The sequence below is a fragment of the Choloepus didactylus genome, chromosome 13 (assembly GCF_015220235.1).
Source record: "Choloepus didactylus isolate mChoDid1 chromosome 13, mChoDid1.pri, whole genome shotgun sequence".
NCBI classification, from domain to species: domain Eukaryota; kingdom Metazoa; phylum Chordata; class Mammalia; order Pilosa; family Megalonychidae; genus Choloepus; species Choloepus didactylus.
This window is the reverse complement of record NC_051319.1, coordinates 90,146,064-90,161,717: the sequence shown is the minus strand read 5'-3', so window position 1 is coordinate 90,161,717 and position 15,654 is coordinate 90,146,064. Positions and strand designations below refer to the sequence as shown.

Below are 15,654 nucleotides of genomic sequence, written 5' to 3'. Positions count from 1 at the left end.
GGCAACCATCTAGCATGGGAAATGAATAGTCTTATTTCTGGTGAGGTGGCAGCACAGCACAGTGGTGCAGTGGGCTCTGGAGCCTCTGGCCTCCCCCATAACCAACCCTGCCTCCCCCTTTCTAATTGTGCAACTGTAGGCAAGTTTGCTAACCTCACTGTGCCTGAATTTCTTCATCTATAAAATGGGGGTGACTGTAATAAAAGTACTGATACTTTTTTTTTTTGGGTTGTGAAGATTCTAACAAGTCAAGACACTTAGCACAGTGCCTGGCATGTAGCAAGCATCCACTAAATACTAGCTATTATTACTATTTTATGGCTATCTTATGTATATAGCAAATTATTCTAGTTTTCCATTTATAGCTGTGTTATAAAGTGTTCTTTTAAAATAAATTTTAGATTCCAGTGAGTTAAGAATATTAAGTAAATTATAGATGGTAGATGGATATGACAAAAATTGTGAAGAGTTAAAACACTAATTTTATTGAGCACTTGTTACATGCCAGGCACTGTTCAAAGGACTCCCTCTTTTTTTTCCTGATTAAAATTTTTTTTCCACATATTTTAAGACATTTAATCCTTAATATCTCTCAGGAAGGTGCTATTATATCCCCATTTTCCAGAAAAGGAACCTGAGGCACAGAAAGGTTAAGTAACTTGCCCAAGGCCACACAGCTAGAATACAACAGGCAGTCAGGCTCCTGAGGCTGTGTTCCTAACCTTGGCACTAAGTAAGCCAAGAAGGCTTCTGGCCAAGAGGTTGTAGCAAACAGGAGTTTACTCTACAGAGGTGAATTCCAGCCTGGTCAGGGTTGAGAAGAAGTGTCACTACACCCCTGCCCCCTAGCACCCCCAGGGAGACTGGACAATTCTCATCTGATAAAGTGAGTGATTCCTCTCCTTCCGGCTCTCCCTTTTGGATATCCATAGCAGCTGCCAGGAGCTAAAGCCCTTTGGGAAAAATCAAATGCTCAGCACTGACATTTAATCTATGATAAAGTACTCCCCTCTTCAATCTAGCTAACTGAAAAAACCAGGCCTGAGGGACAACTCTATTAAATGAAAATAAACCGGTTTTATTGTTTCATGCTAAAATACATATCAGGCTTCACAAGCTTACAACAGGGAACAATGTGCATTTTGGGCTATGGAGACTTGGGTAATGTCTCCACTTTGGCATGGCTGTCCCTTCCCTGCACGAAGAGTTGATGGTATGTCACACACCGGTTCTGGCGCCGTTCTTGTGGCTGATGTAAAAAGCGCAAGTGGTCCCCTCCAGCAGGGCAGGCCCTTATTTTTCCCCGGCTTCGTCCGATCAGTCTGTGCAGTAAAGGGCAAACTTAGACTTGATTAGAGCCACAAATCCAAACAAGTAAAACTCTAGGCTCTGAAAGTATTTATTCTACCACAGAAACAAAATATAAAATGGAGAATTAATATGCGGAGAGTTCTTTGAACACCGTTGGTAGAGTGGTCCTGAGGGGAAGTGGCTTAGAGCATGACTTCTGGTGTCCTTTAATAGATATCAAGTCCAAAAAGAAGGTACTTGACAAAAATATGTGCTCTCTTCCTAGGAGAAAGTTTATCCAACACCAAACATTTAAGCAACAGACCACAAATCTGATATTAAACATCCCATTTACTAAGGCTTACAAAAAGCAGTCAGTGGTACGAGTTTGAGAGTTACCCAACAGAGAAGGCACGTTTTGCATGTTTTTCTTCTCAGTAGAAAAGTCCTTTTGGTTTTCCAGGATGCAAAGTGTGGGACGGATCTCTGATGTGGGTAAACACCACCAAGGCACATGCAACAGACATTTCAAAGTAACCCGTACAAATTGTTATAACTTACAAAACCAGAAAAAAACAAAAATCTATTTTACAGTAGCATATGTGAAGGAAATAGCTGCCAGCCCTGGAACTCTCTATTTTTTGGAACAAAGGTATGAAAAGTTTGGAAGTCCTTAAATGCCCACTGCCCTATGCAATTTTTTTGTGTGTGTTTACATATTTTTATATCTAAGGTTTAGTTATGTAATAGTCCATAATGACTGCACATACCCTTTTTACAAACATTATTCACATACATATTAACTCATATTCTCTTTTGTTCTATCAAAAACACTGTACTTAAAAAAAACAGAGACACAAGAATTTATAGCTTTTCTGTTTATATGTCCATGGAGGAGTGCATTTTCCTCCCTTTACATTTTCTTCTTCCTCTTTTTTCTCCTAAACGACATGTCCTCCTCATAACCCAACATGTCATGATAGGAAGCAACAACTTCAGAAGATGAAACCATCAGACCACACAGTAAGCAAACCATCCCAGGGTAAATTTCTGGGCTGAGCTCCTTCTAACCATCCTAAATCATCCATGCCCAGCTTTCCCCTACTTCCTGCCCCACCCATGCCATTTTTTGATCCATGGCCATTTGGTACCCTGTATGCTGGAATCAACAGTCCAGAGATGAAAACTTTAGGAAATGGGGAGCTTTCCCCAAGTTTCTATTTGACTGGGAACAAATCAGATTCTTCTTTTTGTGTTTGAAAAAAAGTATTTGGTTATTGGTTAAACAGATTCAAAGGAAGAGCTAAATCCCCATGAAACCCTCTGCTATAAGCCGTGGAAAAATCCTAGGGGCTTAAAGAACAGCATAAGGACAAAGCAGAAGTGGTGGTTTCTTGCGTTAACAGTGAGCGGGCAAGACGATGCAAGACGAAGGAACTATGAATGAGAGGGCTTATGAAAACAAGACTGTAAATAGTTTAAGTGTTCTAACAGTTTCTGGGGACTAAAAGTTATGTTGTTTCCCCCCTAACTTACACAACTTGCTTTTATGTAGGCAGCTTGCTATACTTAACCTTTCCACACATTACCTATAAAATTAAGAATCCTTCCACCTCTGGCATTCTATGACTTTTCCCTGGAAAATGAAATCACCTAAAACTTATTTACATGGTAGGGACATGGTAGGTACATTTACATGGGAAGTACATGTTGAAATAATGGTGTCCAGAACCTGAAGGCACCATCTCTTTCATTGCTGCTGAGGCTAAACAGGAGCCAACTCAACCTGAACTCATTACAGAGGAAAGGGGACCGACAGGTGGTCGCAGTGACTCAGAGAAGAGGGATGACTGACAATTGGCAGCACCATCTTTGGCCATGTGTGGGAAGCAGATGTCATCGCGGAATTATCCTTTCTGTGAACCAATCATTGCCTCTTGCATTCTTACCTGCTGCCTGGCAGATAAAGCCAATATTTTGGGGCTTCTTGTTGCTTATTATCACCTCCCCTGTGGTTAACCAGAGAAGGGTGGAGCTAAGAAGTCCACATTATTCAGCCCATTAAAAGATAAGTGCCAGTTTGAATTTTGCATGTGACACCTTCACATAGAAGAAAACAATTTCATAATCACAATACAATCCTTACTCTGCTCCCGGGTTTGGCTGGTGAGTGCTCTTGATTACAAGCAGGACTGGGTGAAACACGGAGGAGGCTTCAGCACAAAACTATGATCCTGAACTGTGAAACAACGAATATATCCAATTGATGCTGGCTTCCTGGCATCATCCTTGATAATTAGGGCAGCACGCACTTTTAAAATGAATACTTATTGATGTCTTAAGATAAGGGAGAAGAGGAAAATGTATGGCTCAAAAAGTTGCAGGGTATTTGTGAATTTTACATATCTGTGCAATGCTTCTCTCAGGGTAGCAAAGATAAATTTAAAAATGTATTATAAATTATAGATATTTTAAAACCAGGGGTAAAATATCTTCTAATGGTTTGTTCTTTATGATGACTTATTTTTGAACTAAAAGGGATGCATGGTTCTAATGGATTTTTCTATCCTTAGATTTGACAGAGCCTCTCTGCAAGGGTTGCAGCCTGTGGTATCTCTTCTTATAACATCATGGACTTTTTATGTATTAGTTCTTATTTCCTTGATCAGTACTTTCTAACTACAGAAATCTTCTGAATCAGAAGGTGGCAGGGCGAGCAGCGGGGGAGAGACACAATGGATTTGGAATGGAAAAGACTGAGGATGTGGTAGAGAGAGGCAGGATGCCTGGCGGGGGAATCAGGGGAGAGTTTGGAGGGTGGGCGAGATCGTGAAGAAGCACTGGTCTCTCTGGCTTGAACAGAGGAGAGAAGAATATACCATCCACTGCATTGCCCTAAATCTGAGCTAGGGAGACAGGCAAGACACAGAGCTATAAAGCATTTGAGGTCCAATCTTTTCATTTGTCAGTTGGGTGCCAAGCTATGAGAAACTGGCAAGGTAGTTTGGCTTTGACAACAGAAACCAAAAACAAGAGAGTTGTGCATCAGGTGGAACCTATAACAGGACTCTTGTTTGCTTTCCTCCATCCTGGCCCACCACCCATTAATTCTTGGAGGAAGGCAGACCTGTTCTTCCTCTTATTACCCTCCTGTCTTGGAGGTCAGCCTATTGGTATTCCTGAACCATCCCTGATGGCCAAGGAATGTCGCATGGTCTGCAGACTCTCCATTGGGCAGAGTCCATCCGATGGGATAGATTTTTCTCTTCAGCACTCCAGCTGTTGCTAGCCCCTCCTGGGAAGATTACCAAGGCAGGGTCTGTGAAGGTGAGAAAGATTTCAGAATCTATTGTGTGTGAACGCAGCCTGAGATTACCATAGTTCTTAAATTTCTTAAGCCTTTTGGGCAGGAATACTGCATAACAGATATTGGATCCTTCTCAGTGCCACTATCAGGAGACATATAGTATCGATTTCCCCATTACTGCTGATGCTAATTTTGATCATTTAGTTGAAGTGACTGTCACATGGAAGTTGAGGTGATTGTCACGTGGGTTTCTCTAGAGAGAGTATTTTCCCCTTTGTGATTAATAAGTATCTTAAGAGTAGATACAATGAGTCTCTTCAAGCTTCCACCCAATTACTGTTGTGGTTGCCAAGGGGTGATTTTCTAGTTCCATCGTTCCTTCTACATTAGGTAGTTGGTACTCTAAGGAAGAGCTCTCCTTCTCTTTTATTTATTCATATCAATATGACCTCGGGAATTCCTATTCAATTCTGTGGGTTATCACTCATTACGGCCAAAAACAAGTAATCTGAATTTAATGATGAAGAAATATGAGACAAACCCAGATTGGGAGACATTTTATAAAATAAATGGCTTCTATTCTTCAAAATACCAAGAACATGAATGACAAAAATCTCAAGGAACTGTCCTAGATTAAAGAAAACAAAAGAGATATGACAATTATATGCTCTATGTGCTCCTGAATAGGATCCCAGACTAGAAAGCTGATTATCTGTTTCTCAAAAGGACAACAGGAAAAAATTTGAATAAGCTCTATAGACTAGCTAATACTACTGTATCAATGTTAAATTCCTGATTTTGTTGATTATACTATGATTATGTAAAAGCATATCCTTGTTTTTAGGGAATAGACACTGCAATGTTTAAGGATGAATGGGTTACAACTTACTCTCAAATGGTTGAGAAAAAAATTGTGTGTGTGTGTGTGTGTATAAGCAAACATGGTTAAATGTTAATCTCTGTAACCAACTGTCCTCCCCCGTCTGCCCTGCTTCTCTTCCTTAAGCTGAGAATGCTCAGAAGGGAAGTACAGCCAGACATCTCTGGCTGCCCCTTGTCCAGTGAGGGCAGGTGGTTTGAGTCAGCCTAACAGGTCACTCTCTATGACTATTTTGCCAGTACTTGGCTCTTGGCCCTTCTGAATGCAAAGAAAGTCCAAAATGGCCACGCTGCAGGAGGAGAGGAGAAAGCTGAGGGGATGACGGGAAGTTGGTTCAATAGAATTTAGAAAGACTTATCTTCTAAAAGACCCAGCCTAAATTTGTCCATAAGCAGTTGCCCATGAAAACCCAGTAAAACAGGAAATAGGTAAGAGACAACACTTTCTATCTCCTGTCCAATTTCTTTCAACTAGAATCTGATTTCTTTTCTATCCAGGGACTCACACTGATTTAACAAGCCAGTTTTCTCTTTGGGGAAACTTTAATGATGATCACAGCCTCATTCTTTTGCAGTCAGGTCCTGCTAGCAAAGTTTATGGGAATCACCCAATTTATGGAGTCTTATGCAACCCCGACTCCTCCAAAGGCAGAACTATGATCCCTGGCTTCAGAAACTGGATGTGCTGAAGGAGCCCTAGCTTTCAAGCTGGCAACCATATGTGGCTCAAAAGTGAGCTTCCCTGAGCTCTCTAGGCCTGCAAACACAGTGCAGGACCTACCCATTTGCTGTTGTGTCCCACTCAGCACAAAAGCTGGTAAGAGCTGTCAGAGGTGCCAGGTGGCTGCTTTACATTCAGCGTGAGAAGCAGGCACAGATACAAAAGTCTGTGATTACTAGGATACCTTCTGAGTCCCACCATGTCAATAAGTGACACAGGATTTGGAGTTATGCTGTCTTCACTATATACCACTGAACGTGGGCAGCAGTTAAACCTTTCCAGGATTGTTAGCCTTTAAAGGGGAATGCTCCTGCCTGAAGTCATATCCTGCCTCTTCTTCGCTGTGCCTAGGTTGGTGCCAGTGCTGATTCTGGGTACATGGTTTTGGAGATGGGTTAACATGTTAATATCGCAGTGGGCCCAGAGATGGCCAATTTGATCGGCAGATTGTGACTGGCATCAGGAGCTGGGAGAATATCCCTCAGAGACGGAAGACAAGGTTATTTGAGATTACTACATCTGGATCCCAAGGGAGTGGTGGTAGTGGTTTGTTCTTTTAGATACATTTACTGTGATGCAGCACTTCTGAGAGCCAGTGCAGGGGCAGGGAAGTAATAAGGAAGTAACTACCAAGGGAAGGCTAGCTGCCACATTAATCTGACCTTCCAGGTTGTGCTAAATGATGTAGAAAGAATTTCAACTCTAAGACCGACTGACATTTTGCAGCAGGACTGGGTACCAGCCCTTATTAGTGCTCTGTCTATAGTCAGGGTTTTAGGATTAGGCAGGTAATAATTCTTGTTTACTGAGCTCTCAGAAGACAAGTCTATTTGTAGTAGCAGACTACCCTGATGTTTGCAGGAAAGCTTTTGCATCCCATTTTAAATAAGGTGGCAAGTGGTTAAATAGGCTGGAGCCAGATTGCCTGGGTTTATTTCCAAGCTCCACCAATTCCTAGCCGCGTGGCACCGTGAAAGTCATTTAATCTCTTTAGGTCTTTATCTGTAAAATGAGATAGTAATAATATTTACTTTATAGGGTTGTGAGACTTTTAAATGAGTTTATATAAGTAAAACACATAGAACAATACCTGATGCATAGCAGGCTTTATAAATGTTTGCTCAGAATTATTTTTATAAATTAAGAGACTTCTCTAAGCTTTTTTATTGTGATACTGCTTCTTGATTATCTGAAAGATGGAAAAGCCTCCAGATGAATACAGGCCAGTGACAGGCAGCATGGCTACAAAGGCTCATGTCACACTTACTAAAGTTACTAAAGACCTAAGTTTCAAAAACAAACAAAAAACCCCTGTGTCTTAGTTTCCTAAGTCAAGTTCTTAAAATCTTACATCCTATTCTATAAAATGGGAATAATAGTAGCTCAGTATTTATATTATTGTGAGTCGGCCTCTCTTATTATTCCCATAATATAAATGAGAAAATTGAGTCTCAGAGAGAGGAAGTGATTTGCCCGAAGTCACACAGCAAGTCACACTTGGGATAGAACTCAGATGTTCAATTTTATAGCCTGGGCTCTTAAGTACTAAATTAGAGATAGATGAATGGTGAGAGGGAGAGAGAATCACAAATAATAATAAGTACTTTCTGAATAAGTGGGCATGGAAATTCAATATTTTAATAATAACAAAGGAGATGATATTTCATGCCTGGCGTACACAATTCCAAACAACCATTTAACCATTTTGACTTTTTTTTTTAATGACAGTTTTTTTTTGTTTATTGCATGTTCATTGCTTTAAAGAGCTGTGAAAGCCAGCTCCTTTAGAAGCTGAGTTCTTAAGACCCTACAGTCCTGTAAAGTTAGTGTCTAAGCCAAGACACTTGTTTTAGAGCTGAGGAATGGAGGTGGAGAAAAGGGAAGTAACTTTCCTCTCTGCTTGTAATAACTCCAGGGATATCTCCCGTTCATCCTTCCTATACAGGACCTTCTTGGCAGAAACTGTTCATTCAACAAGTATTTATTGTATGATCAAAAATGTTTGAAAAATGAAAGAATGCTAATAGAACCTATTCAACGCAGAGTTTCTTTGGCAAGTTGAACTCGTTCCTGCTCTCCCTGCAATGTGGCAGATCTGGGGAATGCACGAAAAGACATCTTAGTATTCAGATCTCAGTTGCAAGGCCACCTCCTTGGGGAAACCGTCCTTGGCCGCTTACCTAAAGTAGGCCATACCCCTGAGCCATTCTCTGCTCCACCACTTTGTTTCCTTCATAACATTTGTTTAACAGTTAACCATTTGTCCACCTTTGTGAAGGCAGGAATCTCGTCTATGGCATTCACTGCTGTATCCCAATTATAAAGAACAATACCAGGCACATAATAGATAATCAATATTTGTTGAAGGAAAATGAATAGATGAGGCAACATTGATTTCTGCGCAGGAAGGAAACATCCTGTGACTTTAAAAGGAGATGGAGTGAGAGAGATATAGCCCTGGGGCTCCTCCCTCTGGATGGCTTGTCCAGCAGGGGTTTAACTAATCAGCACATGCATTTTCTGAATTACAAAATGTGCCAGGGACATTTTATTTCTGTTAATTGGCACCAAGGAGGAGGGATTGTCATCTAAATCGCCAGCCAGCTGGAAGTCTGTGTCCGATGTATTTGCAAATGCAAACGGATATTTCATGAACCCTGTCAACCTTGTGAAGCTGCAAATCCCCAGAGGGGCACACCAATGCCCTCCCTTTAGCCAATGAGGAGTGAGGCGGGGGTCGGGGTAGGGTGGGGCGGCACCTGGAGAGAAAAGATCGGTGAGGGTCATGGCATAAGGTGTTTTTTAAAATCACTGTCAGAGTACCTCAACCCTGGCACCATTTACCAGCTTTTTTGAAAGGGGAAGTGAGCAAAAGAAGCCCAGCTTTCTAGTCTAACAGAGCTGGCCCCGCCGTTTCCTAACTGTGATGTTAGACAAGTAATTTATCCTCTCAGCCTCAGTTGTCTGATCTGGAAATAGTGGGCAATCATCCTCAACTCTCGGGGTTGTTGTGAGGATTAAATGAGAAAATGCACATAAATAATCATGGAAGCTAATGCTACAGAGGCTTTTCTATGTGCTGGGCACTGTGCTAATCACTTTATGAAGATTAGCTCTTATAATCCCCACCAAACCAGTCAAGGAAAGATCAATACCTGCATTTTACAGATGAGGAAACTACGGGTTAGAGAGGTAAATAACTTGCCCACTAGGAAACACAGAGCCACAATTTGAACCCTGATTACCCAACTCCAGGATGCACTTAATGGCCCTGTAACCGACCCTCTATGGATTAGCTCAGGGCCTGGCATTTAGTATATGCATCTCATGAGGGGCAGCTAGGAGAATTCTGCTCTTATAGTTAGCACTTCTGCTCGACCTGCTTGTTTTTGCTTTCCTTGTCATATTTGTAAACTCCACCAACAGCTCCCACTTTTGGGGCCTCTTCTGTGCACTGGCACTTGGCTTACCTGTCTCAACCCTCCCAACAACGCTGTGGCGTGCCCATTATTGTTTCCACTTTTCAGGCAAAGAAAGAAAGTCCCAGGCAGGTTAGGTAACTTGTCTACATCAGACAGCCAAGACGTGGTGAGGCCTGGATTTGAACCTAGGGATCCCTGACTCCAGAGCGCAGGCTCTTTCCACCCCACATCACAACATTTCTCCATTCCACCCATTTTTCAGAACCAGTTTCTCCTCTCAGAAGCTCTTCCTGACAACAGTAATGCTCCCTCATTGCTCTGCTCTCTCACTTCTCTCTGTAGAGTAGAGCCTAGCTCTTTAATGCGTTTTTTTAAAAAAAATTATTGTGGTAACATAATATTTGCCATTTTAACCATTTTTAAGTGTACAGTTCAGTGGCAATTACGTTTACAATGTCGTGCGACCATTACTACCATCCATAACCAACATATTTTCATCCCCTCAAACTAAGGCTCCCTTTCCCCTTATCTCTAATCTACTTTTTGTCTCTATGAATTTGTTTATTCTAGATAATTCATGTAAGTGGAATAATACAATATTTGTCCTTCTGTTTTTGCCTTATTTCACTCAGCATGATGTTTTCAGGGTTCATCTGTGTTATCGCATGTATGTACCCTTTCTTTTTGAAGTGTGCCTCCATATCCAGCTACTGGTAATTGCTACCATTTACTGAGCACCCCAAGGTATCCAATACCATGCTCAGAGCTGTCCATGGATGATCCCATTTAATCCTGCCAAGAACCCGATTAGGTGGATATTCTGATCCCATTTGACAGATAAGAACACCAAGGTCTGGGAAGACGCAGTGACTTTCCCAAGTTTCTTTAGTAATTTGTCAAAGGAAACACAGCTAGTAAGTGACAAAGCCAGAACAAAATCCAAGGTGAGCTGGTTCCAAAACCCATCACCCTAGCTATTACATTATATTGCCTCTCCATACATTGGACATCCAAATGGATTGGGAAAATAGCTGTATAGCTACCCCCAAATCCTTGTTGACTGAGGCTTTAAATCTGGTGCTCTGTTGGAGGCAGAAGAAGAAGACCTAAGCTCCCAAACTTGCCAACAACTAAAAACAACTTAAGCTTAAAAAAAGAATTCAGTTTATAAATAGAATGTGCAAAATGGGATATTTGGAAATGTGGCTCTGACATCTAAAATTAGCCTTCCCTTCAAAACAGTGTCACTCCCTCTGACTGCTCTGTTCCTTGTCATGGAAGCTGGTGCTATCTCTCTCTAGCTGTGACTGACATGCCTTCTTCATATAATGCAGTTAGCCAGCTCTCTCCTTGACAGAGATGTAGAAAATCTCCCCAGAGAACTAGGGGAAGAGGAGATGAGCAGGAATCTGGGTATTATCCTTTGCGGGCAATATTTATTTGAATTCTCTTTGTTTCTCCAGACCTCTTTTAGCTACCTTGTTAGGTTTTGATTCAAGCTGGCTTTTCGTTTTTATGTGAGGGTCTCCTGAACAAAAAGAAACTCACAGTCCTCTCAGATGGACAGGTTGTCATAATTTTCATGGGAAGGATGTTAGGATGGCTCTGGCGTCTAGGACACGTGTGACCTACAGCAGTCAAACTCTGACATCACGACTGGTCCTCATCAAGCTGGCCAGTCACGCTAGTACTGACTCCAACAGCATTAACCAAAGATGCATCAAATGGCCTTTGCCTTTCTCCCTGTGTCTTGGCTTTCATCCCTTTATCCTTAACAGCCTCCAGCTCTTGTCCTTCCAGCAGTGAACCTATTTGCATAATTAGCTTGCAACTGTGGGTGTGTGTCTACCCCCCAAAAGCCATTGCCTTTGAACTTTGGATAAACACCAGCACAGAACATTGGAAGATGTCAGCTCTCTGCGCCCTCTTGTTCCCACGGAGAAGATGAAAGTAGGGGTTATTTGGGAAACCCTATACCCCTTCTTCTGGCACTCTGCTCTGTGTCATTTAGAGGGCAGGCAAAACCAGAAAAAATCTCATGAAGAGGCAGAGATCTGGGGAATGCAAAATAATCATCGTGTTTTGACATCAATGATCCAGCACTACACTGTAAGCTTTGGCTATTTTTCAAGTTGCTTAGCCATGCCTGGTTACCCTTGCAGCAGGGGTAGAATAAAAAGAAATTTTTCTGTGCAGAACACTGTTATCTTCCTTCCCACACCTTCTTCTTGAACATCAACATGCTACCTTCTACTTTTTCTCTGGGAAGGCTTGACCCTGAATTAAGTCTACACCTCCACCCTCTGATCTCAGCAGCAATCCTCCTTTTTCTTTATCCATCCTTTGCAACCTCAACCATGTTCTGTGCGTGTTTGAGTTTCCACTGAAGAAGAGGGAGGCAGTGATTTACGATGAAGCTTTGGGTTTAGAATCTTGGGTTCTAGTCCTTGTGGTCTTGGACAAGTCATTTGATCTATGAGCCTTAATCCCCATCTCTAAAATGGGATGACAGCAGTATCTCCCTCACAGGCTTGGGTAGTATTAGATGAGATAATGCATGCGAAGCACAGAGACACTTTTTTTTTTAAGTTCCCCTTCCATCTTAAATAGACCTTGCACAAGGAAGTGAAACATCCTGGGGCTCAGTTTTCTGATCTGCAGATGGGAACAAAAATAATTTTCCTTGCATTTCTCACAAGGTTCTTATGAGAATTTATCAACAGTAGCAAAAAGATCTGTTTCAATTTCAGATACTGAGGAGTTGCTTTCAGCTTCTGCAGTTGTATAACCCACCAGAGGTGCCAAGCAAGGCCCAGAGGAGAGCTGCCTCAAAAGCCCTATACTCAAACAATTTGGGCACAGCCACGACACTTTTCCCTATTCAGAAGCAAAAGAGACTCCCTAAACAGCTGTAAAAATCCTTCTAAACTAGAACCTCTCTAAACCAGATATGCTGGTGCATCAAAATCCCAGTTCCCAGCAAGTAATCAAAGTCTTAGAATCCTCGTGTCAGAAGCCAAATGGGAGCTCAAATATTCAGGCAGGGAGTCTGTGGCCTCAGATTGCAATATTTACTTTGACTAGTGTTTACAGAGTACCTCTCTGGGCTGCACTAAAAACTCCCTGCAGTACATGTGTGGGAAAATTACAAGGGAATGATAAGCATGGAATTTAAGATAGTGGTTATGAAGGAAGGAGTGGGGGTGGGAAGAAAGGAAGGGATGAAATTAGAAAGGCACACAATGGGCTTCAATGATATCGCTACTTATTTTTAAGAAGCTGGGTGGTAGGTATATGGTTGTTTTATGAAACATTTCATCATAAAAAGTAGAGAAAAGCAGAAAGGAGCCCCCAAACCCAGAAAAAATTAAACAGAAGCAACAGTTTATAAAGTTCTATCTATTCTTATCTGTCTTGTCAAACACTGGATCCCCACCTCCTCACATGCCTGCCCCAGAGTGAGTGAGGGATGTTGTCAAGCGAATGAATGGATGGCTGGGAGAATGGTAACACTCCTTCCTGCACTTCCCACCCCTCATTGATTTGAACTAACCCTTTGGATCCTGACTCTGCTGCATTCTGCTTGTCAAAGTATAGGGAGGTGGGCAGAAGTTCTTCCCAGGAACATTTTATTTCTGCTCTGGTGTAGGACATAATACTATGGCTTGGCAAACAGATAGCTCGATCTTTTAATATTTCTCTATTCAAGCAAAATCTTGTGTGATTTTTTTTTTTTTTTCCCCAATGACACCGAGCCGCAAGGGTCTTTGCAATTAACTCTTCTGGTTTGGTCCTGCCTGCCAAACACATTCATTAAGTGGTGATCTTTCATGGTCACCCGAGAGGTTGCCAGAAGAGCTAACATTCTCTTCTTTTAGCCAAAGGGAGAACTTGAGGTCTTTATTCTCAGTATGTAAACAAGAGAAGCATCAGTGACAGCAGCTGCCGTGGTATTGCCCCGGGCCAGCTTGCTAAGCGCTTGGCCCCAGCTGGAAAGACTTGCTAGAACTTTGCTTTTCTGCCTGCCACAGCTGTTCCCTCCCTGGGAAGGGAGGCCAGAGGAGGTGGGGCAGGCCTGCGTGGTCAGGGGTGCGCGAGAGGTTGAGGATGGATGCTCGTTCAACCTAGGGAAACTAATGACTCCCCATACCTCCCGAACAGATGCCAGAGGAGCTGGGAAGCTAAAGGGCATTGCCTATGTCTGTGAAAGTATTAGCTGAAAAATGTAGACTAGCAAGCATGGAACTACCGTCCCTCCCAAGGGCCTGGTGGAAGTAATTGTCACAGGCTGGACACTGTCCAGGATGGGAGGGAAGGAGGAGCACTGGGTGTGACAGCAGTGCTGTCTGCCTCTGAATGAGTCTGGTTCGGCATAGGCACTGGCCAATCAGAATGAAGGAGGACTTTATTTTTGAAGGTCTTTGCTGTGTGTGGCCTTAACCCTTTAGATGCTGGATGGTAGAGCAATGGTGAAGACCTGAAGAAGGGCCAGAGTGCAGGGGTGGGACAAGGCAAGGGGAGCTTGGAGCATCTGCTAGTCACCTGTCAGTGCAGACCTACATCAATATTTTAATATTTTTACAATATTATAATTTAATATTTTAACAACCCATGTAGCCATACTCCTTGCTGAATGTCAGAGCTGAATGTCAGCACCGCTATACGATATGCTAGGGTGGGGGTGGTGGACTAGATTCTCAGAGTTTCTGTGCATCAGAATCACCTGGGAGGCTTGACTGAAACTACAGCAGCTCAGTCCTCACCTCAGAACTACTGAATAAGACTCTCTAGGGCTCACGAGGCTCACAATACCCATGAGAATGCAGTGCCTTGGCTCAGCTGATTCCTAAGGAGCCTTTCAGATCTAACATTTGAGTGGCTTACGGTGACTTTGAGAGATGAAGTCCAGCAAACAGTCTCCTACTGGGAATGCCTAATTCAGGGGCAGGTCATGAAAGTGAGTGCAGTGGGCCTGTGGGTGCTGTGGCCAATTGAAGAGGCTCCGTCCCATTAACCAAGGCAGCCTGGACCAGCCCCACTGGCAGCCATGCGGGAATGCAGGCCAGGTGTGGGCGATTGTTCAAGAGCGGTTGGAAGTCAGTGAGTTATGTGTGAAGTCGGTCCTGCAGTTCACCAAATCACACGTGGGGGCACTGCTTGACACTCTTCCTGCTCCAAAGCCCTGCCTGTGGGATTGGTGAAGGGTAGAGGAGGTGGAGCTGTCTCATAAGAGAAGGGAAGGAGATAAGCCCCTAGTGAGCATCTTGACGCTGCTCCTGCTGGAAGAGACCATTTCCTCAAGCACGGCCCTCAGATTCTGTCCTCAGCCAATGGGAAGGACATGATGTGGCTGACCCTTACCTCCCAGATTTCCTCCACCTGGACACTCATTTCCTTCACCTCTCAGCTGCCTCCCTCAATCCCTCAGCTCCTTTCCTAGCACTGAGGTAGCAGGGTCTGATCTTGGGGCAAAGGGGCGCCTTTCCCAGAGGATCACCCAAGTCTTACCCGAGGGGACACAGCTCTTATAGGATGGAATTTTAGGTTTCAGACTTGAGATGCTAGGGTTCTACCTGGGATCCCTGGAATGTTCCACAAAGGAGCAACTACAAGAGTCCAAGTCCAAGTACAAGAGAAGTTGGCTTAATTGCTGTTATTTAAACCCAAGTGCCCAAGCTCCTCCTTCCTCCTCCCTGCTTGGAACACCTGTGATAGTTTGTATATATTGTGCCCCCCAGAAAAAGCCATATTCTTTAATGCAATCATGTGGGGGCAGACTGATTAATCTTTTTGATTAGGGTGTGACCTCTTGATTGAATGTTTCCATGGAGATTTGACCCTGTCCATTTAGGGTAGGTGTTGATTAGTTTACTGGAGTCCTTTAAAGGGAACTCACACAGAAAGCAGAGAGATGAAAACACTCTGGGATATGGTTGTAGCCGACCCAGATGCATGCTGATGCTTAGAAATGCTTGGAGATGCAGACAGAAGGACATGTGGAGCTGCTAAGAGATGAACCCCAGAATTTGCTCCGG

General features: G+C 43.0%; 1 protein-coding gene across 1 annotated transcript in view; it reads right to left on the bottom strand.

Moving 5' to 3' along the window:
- Positions 1-1,057: 1,057 nt before the first annotated feature.
- Positions 1,058-15,654, bottom strand: part of SH3RF2 (SH3 domain containing ring finger 2) — a 138,422-nt gene continuing 123,825 nt past the window's right edge. The window contains exon 11 of the mRNA XM_037801742.1: positions 1,058-4,609. The gene's annotated coding sequence lies outside the window, so the exon portion shown is untranslated. The remainder of the gene's footprint in view (positions 4,610-15,654) is intronic.